A 12939-nucleotide genomic window follows, 5' to 3' on the forward strand; every position below is an offset into this window, starting at 1 on the left:
AACCAAAGTTTGGAGCATGTTATTTGCTAAACCATAACCCTAATGACCCTAAACCCTTAAGCAAAGTTGGAGAGCATCAGGTGTAGACCAAACTTTGTTTTGGGCCCATGGACCAAATCGGCCCGTAGCTGGCCCAAACTTGCGCTCCACCATGCCCACACCGGTGCCCGCCACCTGTTCGACCGCTTGCCGACGTGGTCGCCGCGTGCCTCCGCCGTTGCCGCATGTCCTGCTCTCTGCCGTGTGCCCTGCGCCGCACTCCAAGTAGTGGAGCACTAGGATGACTCGCCTCTCCACTCCTAGCTCTTCTTCTCGCCTCTCTCTGCGTGCCCTCTTGCAGCCGCCATTGATGCCGCCGCGAGCTCGAGCTGGCCACTGTCGTTCTTCCACCCCCGAGCACTTGGCAGCCCTGCATCCACCGTCACCGGCTCCCCTGTCCTCTCCTAGTCCTCGTGCGCCCCTCCTCAGCTTTCCTTCACCGCTGTAGAGCGTGGCCACGCGATAGCCATGGCCGCCGTGCTCCTGCTCATGTGGCCAGCGAGCCTCAAGCCGCTGTGGGGCAAGCCGTTGGCACCTGCGGGTGTGCGCGGGTCCCTCGACGCTTCCCCACCACTCGCCGCCACTGGCGAGCCTCCTCCGACCGCCACCGGCCGAATCCGCGATGACCTCCCTGCTGTGATTCGTGTCAGGGACATTGTCTTCAAATTCGAGAAAAGGGAAGGTTCTAACTGCGAAGTCAGTGACTCAGATGAATAGTGCCGATAAGGACCTATTTGTAGTAATTTGCAGAATCTTTGGAAATTCATAGTAATTCATAGGAAATTCGTAAAATAGCAAATGAGGACTTTTTGGAATCCTTGTGAAATTCTCTGTGCACTAGATCTATAATATTACATGTTTTAGTTTAAAGGTTTAGCTGTAAAAATAGATTTAGGTAGTTAGGTTCTTAATGCTAGTCATGTCTTGTCCTTTTTATAACTACAGTTATTTTACTCCAATGAATGTGAAATTTTTATGGAGTGTTACTGATGTGATTAGTGATGTCTGGTAAAAATTTCAGTATTTTAGGCTTGATAGTTTAAGATCTATAAAAATAACAAATTACCTGTATTGTCTTACCCCTATTCTGAATAGGTCTGCAAGATTAAATTAATTGGCTTAGTTAGGTTATGAATCATGACTTTATGATAATACATGAGTTGTAGTACTTTTATTAAGCTTTTCAAAAAGCTAAATATCATGATTTTTGGTTAAGTAGATCTTGAGTTATACTTGCTTAAGTATCAGTGGCTGTTTCTGCCCAAACTCTGACAGGATTACCTTGTTGGTATTGTGGGGCCTTCTTAATTGTAGAATTATCTTTAGGTGTTTACAACAAAGTTGTTTAGAACTTGATAAGCTTTATAAAAAGTCTAGAACCATATTTATTGGATATGTATAACTTCGGTTATAGCTGTTTAAAGTGGCATGTCATTTTCTGTCCATGTTTTAGACAGAGATGCATTCATTGGATTAATTGACCTTGTTATATGAAGAATCATCTTAAGATGATAATAAGAAAGTTGTAGATAACTCACCTAACTAGCTTGTGTTAAATGTTCATGGCATGTGGCCAAGTAGTTTGTGAGTTATGCCTGTTTAAAGTTGGGTTACAGAATTGATTACTCTCTGTCAATTGTGGACCAGTTTCTGTAAATGTATAATTTTGACCTAATTACTTGTGAATCATGCTATGATGGTTATAGATGAAATGTAGATAATTTCATAATATTTCCAGAATGTCTTCTTGTAAGTCATTTGGATTTGTGTAACTCCAGTTATAGCTAAATCTTGTAGCTGCTGTTTGCATGTCCAGAAATTGACAGATTCCAATTATAGTTGTTTGCTTGTATATTGCTAAGTGTGGCTCATACCTTTGATGATGGTTGAGTTAGAGTACCTGAGATCTTGGGAAACTTGTGTCATGCTTGGTGTTGTCGTCTTCTTTGCTATCATGGGATGATAAATTGTGCGATATTTAAAGTAGGCAATGCGAAGTGCTTATGCATGTTAATGTAACCTTGTGCTTGTCTTACTTACTGCATGTGATGCATTGTCTATTGCACGTCCATGTATTCATACACTTGCATATTGTATCTCATCTAGGTATGCTAGATGCACCACGTGAAGGATGCAATGTTGGAGCCAAACCCGAAGATTTGGTTTGGTGGATATATCCCGAAGATGGAAGGACGAAGCAAGGGCTAGGACATGAGATGTCACCAGGACGGTGCAAGCTAACTGAACTGACTTGTGTCGGATCCCAGGCAAGCCTCGGAGCATATTAAGCCTCCTAATTTCTGAAATGCAGTTACAGTATTATTGTTACATATATATATTGTTGCATTAAGTTTAGGTGTTGGATGCAAACACTTGCTGCATTGGTTATCCAATCCTTGTCCAGATATTGATACCCTGAATCCTATGTAGCTCAGGCTCGTGAAGTGCTTAGCCCTGCTTAAACATGGTAGAAGTCAGGTGATTTCCTATCACCTGCGAGATATAGGAAGATACATATGGCACGGTTGGCTATATTTGCTATCGTGGAAAAGAACCAGTCTTAATTTGAAATGAAGACCGGACGGAGGCTTGCCGGTTTGCAGTGACTCCGTCTGTGTCGCTTAAGGACTGAATCTTGGAGCCTTTCCTGTTCATGTTGAATGCATGCCTCTCTCTTAGTTGGCCGGGTCTGGAGACCGACCATGAAGCCGAGTAGCTCACCTCAGGCCAGGAGTCGATAAGTATAAAGTGCGCCTCGGAAGGGAGCCGTAGGCGTGAGTCCAAGGGAAGGTGATTTAAAAGTCCTGATCGTCCTGGCAGAAGGGTAATCCCTGAGAGTGATGGCGCTGATCGAACCCACGAATTTGGTTCCTAAGTTGTCCCAAAGGTGACCCACGGCTACCCTTGCAAAGTATGCTAGGGTGAGAGTTAGGAATACCCCCTCAGCTGAGTTGTAATTCGATTCGAGTCGCCGTCTCTCCCGGTTAGTGAGAACTTGACGGGCTTATCTCCAAAGTAGATACACTAAATAACATAATGGTTCAGAAATGATGATATGATGATGACAGCCTTATTATAGCTGCTATGGTTAATATTGTTTGCTCCTAATAAGTGAGTGCTATAGTACAGGTGCTAATCTAGTGGACAGGTAACTAATGATAAACTTGATGCTAAGTTTAAATTGGTCACTATATTCATAAGCTCTTTTATGCAACTGTGTCAAGCTAGCCCACCTCATAAGCTTTGCATGACCCTTGGTGTCCTTTATTTCTGGTTTTGATGGGTAAGTCTAGCTGAGTTCCTTCTCGTACTCAGGGTTTATCCCACCATATTGCTGGTGAAGTTCTCGGCTTGTGAAGATGGTGGCTAACCGCCGATGGGCTCGGTGATTCTATAGTTACTTCTCATCTATATGCTTTTGTCCGATGATGTCACTTATGCTAGCAATGTATTTGGAACATATATTAATGTAATCTTTTGAAAGCTATGTTGTTTTCACTAATCGGTTTTGAAACCCAAACTTGTACTATTATTTGTGAATCCATTTGTAATATTATTTTCTGCCGCAACCCTGCGTATGTGATGTGTATTTGCTTAATCATGCGATCTTGGTTGTGATGTTGATTTACCGAGGTCTCTCGGGACACTCGGCGGACTACCGGGTTTATATGAGTGAAAGTATGTGTGTGTCAACGTGTTAGCGGGGACAGCCGTACTTGATCTTGCATAAATTGGGTGGTTCTGTTACAGGCGATGATGCTTGGCGCTTCTTCTGAGAATGGAGGGCAGCCGAGGACTACTATTCTGAGGCAATTAGGAAAATTGGCCAGCTTGAGATCCGTCTAGGGGTCTTCCAAGCGGCCCTTAATGCGGCTGAGGAGGAGGCCAGTGCCGTTTGAGTGTGGCTGGCTAAGTCTGATGCCATGGTGGCAGGTAAGATGAGTTCCATGAATGCTTCTATTCTAATTTCCACTATCTTTATTTTGATAGTTTTCTATGATCGCCAGCCCTGACGGTGCAGTCGGAGTCTCTCCAACTAGCTGCGAATGTGGCCATGGATGCCATCAACGCTCGGGGTTCCCTCATCAACGCTCGCCTTCAAGATATATTGGCTTGTGTTTAGGAGATCGCCCTCCATGGTGTTCATCATGGCGTGTCAATGGCGCTAACCATGGCTCAAGTCCAGACCGAGTATGAGCTCCACGCCATGGAGATTGGCTTCCCGATGGGCGATGGCCCTAAGGAACATGAGGACCAGCTTGAAGAATTCATCGTTGCCACAGAGGCCATTGTGGACATTACATCTGCTCAAGATGTAGTGAACAAGGTCTTTGATTAGTTTGTACTTAGGGTAAACCGATGAACAAAGACTCCTGTTCTTTCATGAATGTGTATCAGTGCAATGCCCTTGTATGTGTCATGAATGTTTTTCTTTTTATTCTTTGCTCTGGAGGCGATACATATTGTATTGGCTTTTATGTCTTTGAAGTTTCTTCATTTTTGAACTAGAGGCGATACCTTTCCGGTACCAGCTATTAGAGCCAATGACTAAATGAATCGGCTATCAAGTGTTGATCAAATGCTAGCATAATATTCCTTTAAATATTTTTTGCCACAGAACTTTTCATACCAAAGGTTAAATGATCGATCTACCAATGTTGAGCATCCCATTAAGCAAAATAGAACTTCCTTTAATAGATCTATCAACTCTGAATTGCACTTATGACTCGACTTAGCGTTCACATATGTCGGCCTAAGCCCATCTCCTGGACCAGTGCTTATTCTTCCTTAATCCAATGGCTGACATGGAGCCATGACTATTTACTAAAACAAACTCTCAGAGCCGATCGCTTGCATCAGCTATTGGCTTTCATTGCTGATTTTAATGAAGCCTCCTTCCCATAACTTGCTAGAAAAGCATTCAAAATCTCTTAGTTCCCAAAAGACTGGATCGGCTGTTATGATGCTCATAGATTCATCAGCACGAACCAGCTCAACATCATCTCCATGCCATTGAATCAAACATTGATGCATGGCCGATGGTACACAATAGTTCTCATGAATCTAATCATGACCAAGGAGCAAACAGTATGACCCTTTCCATCGATGATGAAGAACAGTGGTGAGCAGAGTCTTACTCTCGATTGTTAGTTCGACGTTTATTGCCCCCTAGGTCTTAGACGCATTACCTCCAAAGTCCTTAAGCATCATGTCAGTCTCAATCAGATCTCCTGGTCCCTTGCCAAGTTTATGAAAAGTGGTGTAAGGCATGAGATTAATAGAAGCACCTCCATCCACCAACATCTTGTTCATCGGCTTCCCATCAACCAAACCTTTTACATATAAAGCCTTTAGGTGCTGATGCTTGACTGGTTTATCAAATATTGCTTGTTGTATAACCATTAACTTAGCAACTATCTCCTCATACTCTGATTCATTGAAATCTGAATAAACTTCTTGATCTGCTAGAGCTTTGAGCTCTGATGGCAATAGAAAAGCCATTTGAATATTAGCTAATGGTTGCTTTCTATCGGCTATTTTCTTAGCACGCCATACTTGAGGTTTACCAGATGCCTGAGCCTGTTCCAACTCTTTATTCCTTAGGCATTGCACCCTTCTCTTCTGGCTTCTTGTTAAACCTTCTAGACACCATTGGCCTTCCTGCCAAACATATTCTCTCTTATTGCCTTCTTCTTCATAATCAGCCCAATCTTGATCGACAACTCTTTTTCCCAGCTGATTATGAATACTTCCATTTTTTAAGCAGCCGATCCATGTTATTATGGTGATATGCATCTTGAGCATGGATAGACCGGCGGTTGGCTTCAAATTGCCTAAACTCCCAATACTGATCGCTGCACTCTAGATAGTTACTCCTGGTAGGCAACTTCAAACCTTTGTTCTAGCAATGTTTGAAGAAAGGATAATTCCAACGCAATTCAGTTCGCTTTCTTTCATACCTCTCTTTTTCCAGTTGACGCTGGTATTCTTGCTTTTCCAACCAACACTGATAATCTTTTTCCCTCTGTCACTACCATTTATTCAATAGAATTCATGATGTAACTCACGGCTTTGTCGCCCCTTCCTTTGATGTTTCTCCTTGCTCATATTGGCTCTTTTGCTTATCGCGACACCTTTTAATTTCCCTATATTCATTGGCCAATATTTGTCTCTTAGGATCAACTATTCTAGCTTCTCTTGATTTGGTTGATGTTAAGGACCTTAGTCTTTCCTTTGAGCAGCCTAGCATTGACCATGTTTTGATCTCCTAGGAAAGGATTATCATCAACTTTTATTTTCTGAGGCGTATCAAATTTGAGCCTTCCTTACTGAATAACCCTCTGTATATGCTACCAAAAAATTCTACATTCATTAGTGGAATGAGAAGTAGCATTATGGAACTTGCAGAACTTCTTATTCTTCAACTGATCAGGGGGCAACATAACATGATTATCGGGCAACTTGATCTGTCCCTTCTCAAGCAATAAATCGAAGAGCTTGTCTAATTTTGTGACATCAAAGTCTAGCTCTCCTCGACTCCTCTTCCCTAAGGATTTGGCACCATTACTATCTTTTTGCCCTAATTCCATTCAGCCATAACAACCTCTTCCTCTTCATCTTCATAGCCATCATCGACTGAGTATGGATTATAAGCTTCAGCCACTGTGGTACTCTTTTAGAATCAGGTATCTCTGCATATACTCTAGAATTGGCTATTGAGCACTGCCACTCATTGAGCCAATTGACCCAAGTTGTCAAATTCTTGTCCTAGCAGCTTTTCTTTCCACATTGGCAGCATTCCTTGAATGGCTAAAGCAGCTAGCTGATCATCAGCCAAGTTTAATGAGAAGCATAAGTTCCTAGTCTCTCAAAACCTCTAAAGGAACTCAGTGCCTGATTCATTAGTCTTCTACCTTATAGTTGTCAGATCAGTAATCTTCTTTTCTCCAGTCCTAGTATAAAAATATGTATGAATTTTTTTTCCAAATCAGCCCAATTGGCAATGGAGTTGACCGATAGTGATGAAAACCAAGTGAAGGTTGTCCCTGACAGGGACAAGGAGAAGAAACAAACTTGATGGGCCTTCTCAACTGATGCCTCGCCCAATTATGTAAGATACCGACTGACATATTCTATTGTGCTTATACTGTCTTGGCCAGTGAACTTAGCAAACTCTAGAAGCCTATAATTTGTAGGAAGAGCGACCAAATCATACCATTCTAGATATGGGTGTTTGTATGAAAAGGTCAGCCCTTTTGGCTTCAGGCCGAACTGATTCTTCATCATCTCGATCACCTTTAGCAACAACTCATCAGTATGTGAATTTGGATTTCTCTGCACCTACTGACCCATCTATGGATTGAAATTCTATGTGCCTTAATACCCTAGATTCGGAATTATGTGAAGGGTGTTATAATCTGCACCATAATGATACCCTTGTGGAATCTCTATCTGCTGGGTCCTTTTGCTGGTTTGCTGCTTGAAGTCTCTAATTATAAACATGAGGATCTATATCTCTACGGATCCTTTGAACTGATGGTGCTATTTTTTGAGCCGACGACGGTATGTGGCCCGATGTGCCAAAATTAATCACTTAGTTCTGACCTTGCTCCGCCGGCTGTTGCACATGCTACATTGATGATCTAGGATTATACTGTATCTAATTCATAGTAATACCTTGAGCTTGTTTAGATGAACTCTAAACTACCCGGACATCATCATTACCAGCTGGTGCTGCTTCTTGATGGCTGGTACTGACTCGATTTGTCCCCATGGGTCAACGGATGTGGAATGTTGTAATAAGCCAACCCAACCTAACCAACTAGAAATCCATGAAACACTTCTTTCATGGTGTTGTGGAATGTTTCTAAGAAAGCTTCATTATAGCTTTGATATGGCATCATGAACAGATTTGTCTATAGTTTCCATAAAGAAACACCTATCTTTAGCTTCAACTATATTTGTTTGCTCGTGCAATAGAACTCTTGGTAGTGGATATTTCTGAACAATTGTGTTGTCACGTGTTTTGGTGTAGGACAACAAACACTTGTTCTAAAATTCTGCTATAGCTTTGCCGATGACATCTTTATCTCCATCAGGTAGATCTTCATAATATACCATAAGGCTATCGTTGTTGTTGTGAACCACCATGACAATTGTGGGGTCCCACTGGGTGTGCCAAGAACAGTGTGTCGACATAAAATTTCATCCCGTGCTGAGGGCACATGAGCAAGCCAGAAGGGTCCGCTCGATGGAGCTAGAGATCTACCGAGCTTCAGCGCAGGGATGGTCGATCCTATGCACTCCTCCCGAGATGTGCCAGTCAAATTGACCCTGCAATTGACAAGGAGAGAAAGCTAATCAGTAATTTAAGGCAGAACATGCCGGTGTTGCCAGACAGTCTCGAATGTGCGGCTTTGAGAGCCGATATGGAAGGAAATCGACTAAATAGTCGATTCCAGCATACTCATAAAGATAAATCAATTAAAGCTCATGGAATTATGGAAGGTAAATCGGTTATCGCTCATGATAGATCAAGTTATTTAGACAAACATTAGTCAATGACAACAGGATGTCAACAATGATTAGTTTATGCTAAGGCAATGACTACAAGTAACCAAATCCCTTTTGTATAAATGAAACAGCTCATCATCATTTAACCATTTATGTAGGCCGTAATACAATAATAAGATCATGAGGCTAACACATCTTTCAACCTATCTTTACTTCAATGCTCTCATCACGTGAACTGTTCGTGAAAGCACTCGATATCAGCTAAAACAGTCTATTTAGGCATAGTGCACAGTTAAGGTCATGCCCTATCAGGAATAGATCTACCAAATAATGATCCCCACTCTATGGTGCTAACAGTGGGGTGTGAGGTAAAATCACACAGGCCGTGATTACGGGCCATGGAATGGTTTTCGCCAACCAACAGATCTACTCAAGACAAAACATGCCTTAACCGCACACTATGCGCAATCAAGATTGACATAAAATGGCCGATAAAACATAACTCATCATTTAAGATGCAGATTAGATCAAATTTAGATTAACAAATGATGGGTTAAGAAGGATATTAGCCGATCTAGATCAATCCTGATGTAGACTAGGCCCGATCTTCCGAAAGGTATGATAGTGTCAATTGGTGGAGACTCGACGTTCACGATCTAGGCTTCAAACCAAGATTGATTCAGACCCCCACAACCGTTACACCACTGCTCCGTTGGTTATCAACCATGCGAACGCGATTGACCTCGCCGAGAAGGCTGTCCTGCAAGCGAATCGAGAATACAAGCAAGAACGGGATGAACGCAATCTAAAATTGCAAATAAATATGAGGCTTAAGATAATGAGAAGGAGTTCAAGTCTTTATTCGAAAGGACTAATCGCCACAGGCGAACAAGATCAAGAACTGGGGCCCTGGTTCACAGCAAGCGGCCTTGGCGGTGACAGTTGCAGCAAAACGATGTCTGTTTCATGAGGAAATCAAGAACTAAACAAAATCCAAACCCTAAGGAGAGCGACGGCTAGTATTTATAGAGCCTTGGGCGTCACCCCCCAGGACGTGCCCCCTAATGGGCCCAAACATGATACACGGTCCAACGGACCAAAAGACGGTGTCGCAGCACCCTGACAGATTCTAGACGCAGACTTGATTCGACGATTCCTGTTGAGTCTGAAGGCCTTTTGACGTGAAACCAATTGGGTTGGTTTCCTTATCCAATTAGCTTTTCATCCATATGTGGATCGTTGAAAACAGAGTCCGGATCCGTCTTGGGTGACCAGTTTAAGGCAGACTGGTCCTGGAGCCCGAACCGGACTCGAACTTGAGTTGGACTTGGCTTCCACCACGAAAAAGATGAATTGGATGCCCATGCTGGACGTTCTCCTCTACTTGGCTTGTATGCGATGAAGTAGTGATGTCCTCATCATCCTCCCTTTCTTGAATTGAAGTCGTCCTCGACTGAAGTAGATCGTCTCCTCCATTGGATGACAACAACGATGGTTCCGAAAGAAGACGTTCATCTTGGCACCCCATCCTTCGCAAAGGTGGCTGCCATGGTGGCTTCCCTATTGGGAATTTGTCCTCCTTCTCCTGTAAAAGGTTAGTACCAACAAGAGGCATAGAACTAGGAGTAGGACCAAGTGGACATATCGGTGATGTACAAGTTAGAGCATAACATGGTCATCATGATCAACAAGAACAGATTTAAGAGCAAATAAAACTTCTTTCATGTTACTTGATGGTTACTTTGTTGGTTTGCTAAAGTCTTTATCATGGCCTTTCTTTTTCTTTTCAGCAAGTTTCTTTTCATATTGCATAATTTCAGCAAGTGATAAAGGAAGTAAAGCAATGGTCTTTCCTTTAAACATAAAAGTATATCTATTTTGCCTACCATGATATACAACATTATTATCATATTGCCAAGGGCGGCCTAACAAAAGTGAATAAGCTTGCATAGGCATGACATCAAAATCAGCATAATCATGGTATGACCCGATAGAAAATTGCACATGAGCAGATTGTGTTACCTTTGCCTTACCACTATTGTTGAACCACTGAACATGGTATGAATGTGGAAGAGCATGTGTAGATAAACCAAGAGTCTTGACAAGCTTAGAACTTACTAAATTATTGTTGCTCCCTCCATCAATTATAGCACGAACACGGAAATTATTGATAATGAGGAACATTTGAAACAAATTATGGCGTTGTAGCTTGTCTACTGGCTCAACTTGTGTACTCAAAACATGCTGAACAAGGATTGATTTGTAGTATTTAGTGCATGCCACACTATCAATTACCTCATCAGGATCTTCAGCACTATCCGCAAATTTATCTGCATAAAGATCAGTTGCAAGTGCAAATTCATTCTCTTCATCACTAGCACTAGCATACCCACCATCATCAGTAGCAATATATGCACGTTTGTTGGGGCATTCTTTAGCAATATGTCCCATGCCCTTGCAGCGGTGGCACACAACTTTAGAAGAGCTGCTAGAGGAAGGTGTAGCAGATCCACTGGAAGAAGGTGTGATAGGAGAATTCTTCTTTACCGACGCTGGGGTGTCTGCACATTAGAAAATTTACTCACCTCGGTTGGACGTGAAGGAACGGATGGAGTCGCGGATGGAGTCATGGATCGCCTAGGTTGTCATCCATGTACTTCTCTTTCAGCTTTAATAGCATAATGATATAATTGGGAAAATCTAGTCCATTCTTTATAGTCAAGAACATCCTGTATTTCACGACATAAACCTCCAAAAAATCTAGAACACTTATCCATATTGTCCTCTTGTATGTTACTACATGCTAGACCAATTAAAAGCTCCTGATAATATTCCTTAATAGTTTTACTACCTTGATTTAAACATTGTAGTTTTAATCGCAGATCACGCTGATAGTATGGAGAAATAAATCTTGATTTCATTCGTCATTTAAGTACAGTCCAGGTTTGAGGTATTTGAGCATTAGCATTAGCATTAGCATTATTGCAAATATCATTCCACCAGAAAAGAGCAAAACTAGTAAACTCACTAGTAGCAAGTCTAACTCTATATTCTTCAGGTACTTGATGGGAGCTAAATTTTTGATCTACAGCCATCTCCCAATCTAAATATGCTTCAGGATCAGCAGAACCAGAAAAATGAGGTATCTTAAACTTGGTTTTAGAGAAAAGATCATTATTACCTTGGTTGTTACCTCCCATACCGCATCAGTTAAAGTTCAACTGATTACGGTTACGTGCATCCTCAGCACGTCGTTGAGCTTTAGCTTTAGCTTCAGCCTCCACGTCGCCATTGTCCTCCTTAGAGAGATCATCATCATCATCTTCAGGACATGGTTCCGGATGTCGTTGTTCAACATCTTCAATCCTCTTGGCCAAATTGGTGATTTGTTGAAGGATCTCATTGAATTTGTCATCAAGAACGGCATAGAGCTCATTCTTAGAAACATAATCATTGAAATCCATAGGTGCGTCCTCGTTTCCTTGGCCGCTGCCTCTAGCTTTTCCTGACATGGTTAGTAGAAAGAAAAAGACAACACAAATAGTATTATCCCTACCAACTACTTAGGTTGTGGATAAGGAAAAATAAGGCACTCAACTCTCAAGCGTCTTACCACGGTCTTACAAGTGTTCTTACCAAAGCAATAGGTGATGCAATCGGTCGGTGACTATGATACCATTGTAGCTTGAGTGTAACAGTTGCAAGGCGAACCTATACTTGGTTAGAAGAAAGTGGAGCTTGGACAGGCACAATATAGTAGCAAGGAATAACAAAATTCGCAACTGAATAGCAAAGCTGAATAAGTATCCCAAGTACTTGTCTTAGTTGCTGGCCTACTCACGTTCCAAGTACCAGATGTATCAAGTGATGTGGACAGCAAGAATATGATTAGGAACAAGGTAGAAATCAGCACACACAAATACAGCTCAAATAGCACTCTCTATGTGCTCCTCTAGATATTGTTCCTCTTTTGCCCCTTTCTTTTTTTCTATTTTTTTGGCTGTCGTTGTTTTTTTGGGAAATTTCAACTTTTTTATTTTATTTTTTTGATATTTTTCCTTTACTTAGGAGCACAAAATAAGTAACCACAAAAAATATGAGCTCAAACAAGTGTAAGACGTGGCCTATGGAATTTTTAGAAAACTGGATGAAAATCGACAAAAACCTTGTGACCACGAAACGAGGATCTTGTAACCACTTTTTAACCAATCTAAAAATTCCGAACCCCTAAAAAAGCAGGGGATGGACGGATTTGAATTTTTTTTCTGATTGATTTGCATATATAGAACATCGAAAACGGAGTTCGTATGCGAAAACTAGACCAGTTTTAAGAACGGACTCTGAATTAGAGGACAAAACGGGAACAATATGCGCAAAATTGGCCAC

The sequence above is a fragment of the Miscanthus floridulus genome, chromosome 8 (genome assembly GCF_019320115.1).
Source record: "Miscanthus floridulus cultivar M001 chromosome 8, ASM1932011v1, whole genome shotgun sequence".
Taxonomy (NCBI): Eukaryota; Viridiplantae; Streptophyta; class Magnoliopsida; order Poales; family Poaceae; genus Miscanthus; species Miscanthus floridulus.